The sequence below is a fragment of the Aplysia californica genome, unplaced genomic scaffold, assembly GCF_000002075.1.
Source record: "Aplysia californica isolate F4 #8 unplaced genomic scaffold, AplCal3.0 scaffold00460, whole genome shotgun sequence".
In the NCBI taxonomy this organism is placed as follows: Eukaryota; Metazoa; Mollusca; class Gastropoda; order Aplysiida; family Aplysiidae; genus Aplysia; species Aplysia californica.
In genome coordinates, this window is record NW_004797730.1 from 45,322 (window position 1) to 47,552 (window position 2,231).

Sequence of the window (2,231 nt, forward strand, 5' to 3'; positions counted from 1 at the left end):
GGGGGGGCGATGTTGTTATTGAGTCTGTGTGCACGGTATATTCTGTTGGCGTTGACCTTCTGATACTATGCAGCCTAATGTTGCTAACAAGGGGATTAAAAGCTTACGAGATAGGCAGGACTGAGGTGCAAAGTTTGTTTCCTTTCCCCTTAATCTTATTGTGCGATGGACTAAGTCGATAATCCCCTGTGATATTTACTCTTTGATGTAACTGACATTCACACATTGGGATAATCACAGAACGTGGTACAACACACTATCGTCTTTATATCTCCCCTCCTTCTTTTTTGTGTTTGTTGCTCTCTTGTAATACTTCTAATCTTCGGCACTTATATGACCTTATTGTGTTTCAAGTGCCGTGGAACTCTTACTTTTAAAAAAAGGTTGGTTGGTTGGTTGGATGAGTAGGTAGAAGCACATGTCAAAATTATTTTTTGAGAAATATTGAAAGTTTCAAAGAGATCTTCGTACTAAAAGTATTCTTAAATGTGAAGAATATAACCCCGGGGGTACAAAATTACCCTGGGGCCTACGAGTAGGGTTAAAATAGAACTTTTGGAAATAGAAATTTATGGAAAAGGGCAAAAGGGTGGAAGGCTACGCCCGTTTCAGGTGGGTTTTGTTTTCTTTGGGGGGAGGGAAGTTCGTTTGTTTGTTTATTCTTTGGGTTTTGGGGGTTTTGTTTTCGTTGTTTTGTTTTGGGGTTGTTGTTTTTTTTGGGGGGGTTCTTATTTTGGATTTTGTGGGTGATTGGCGGGTGCTCTGGTGGGGTTTGGTTCTTCTTTCCTAACGTCCTTATCTCCCCTTCTTCTTTTTTATGTTTGTTACTCTCTTGTAACACCTCTAATCTTCTAGCGCTCATATGACCGTATGCAGTTGCGAGCGCCGTAAAACCTCTACTAAAACTAAACTTTTTTGATTTTTTAATTCAATCTGTTTTCACCTCCTTCCCCTTCCCCAGGATCTGGAGGGCTCGAGCTACCCTCCGTGTGTGCGCAGCGGCTGCTCCAACCACGCTGTTGAGAGCTCTGGCTGGGACTCGGAGTACTGTAGCAACGACTGTGTCATCACACACTGCAGGTGAGACGAGTTGTGTGTGTCTGTCTGTGTGGTTGGTTGTATGGTTGTCTGTGTGGTTGGTTGGTTGGTTGGTTGTGGGTGGTTGGCGGGTGCTCTGGTGTGGTTTGCTCCTTCTTTCCTATCAACCATCTATCGCCCTTATCTCCCCTCCTTCTTTTTTAAGTTTATTAGATCTACTCTCTTGTAACACCTCTAATCTTCGGCACTTATATGACCTCATTGTGTTGCAAGTGCCGTAAAACTCTTACTATAAAAGGTAGGTTGGTTGAGTGAAGAGAAGCACATCGACACAATAAAGGTGATTTAGTGCAGGGGAAAAGTAAGACACGACTGACATAAGCAGCAGAAGGAAAGTAAAGAAGTAGGACATACCAATGGCGCCCTCCAACCACCCACTCGTTATGTGTGTATTGGTCGGCGTCAGAAGAAGAAAAATAGCTGCTGCCTAAATTATTGTTGGATGCTACTGTTTTGGTACTGGGCCATCTAATTGTATCGATATCGTCAAAAAGTGCGCGGCTTGTGGGCGGTTGACGGGTGCTCTGGTGTGGTTTGCCCCTTCTTTCCTATCGAACAACTATCGTCTTTATCTCTCCTCCTTCTTTTTTATGTTTATTAGATCTACTCTCTTGTAACACCTCTTTAAAAAAAAACAAGTCAGCTTGGACTGTATGTATGTTTGTGGAATGACGCTTACTGTTTGTTGGCTCAGCTGGCGCGTGGTGACCAGTCAGTGCTCACCCACAGGACAAATATAGCTCACAGTGAATGACGCCTGCAACAGCCGGTGTCTCCATGAACCAGCCGTAAATCCTGACTTCCTTCAAGCACTTGTCTCATTTATGGGACCACGTGGAACTTTTCATGTTGTTCGCATGTTTTATCATGAATATTCAACGCCCCCCCCCCGGCCACAGGATGATGTTACGAGCTTGAATGTTTTGGTTTTAATTATTATTTTTCTTTATCCTGCTGGATGTTTATTTGTGGTGGTGAGGATCAGGGAAACGAGAGAGAAGATGTCGTGTTTGAAAATACGAATGTAAGCTGATACATTAGAGGGAGGATTTATTTTGGGAATACAAATTATGTAAACTGATAACTGTGTGTGTACGTGTGTGTGTGTGTGTGTGTGTGTGTGTGTGTGTGTG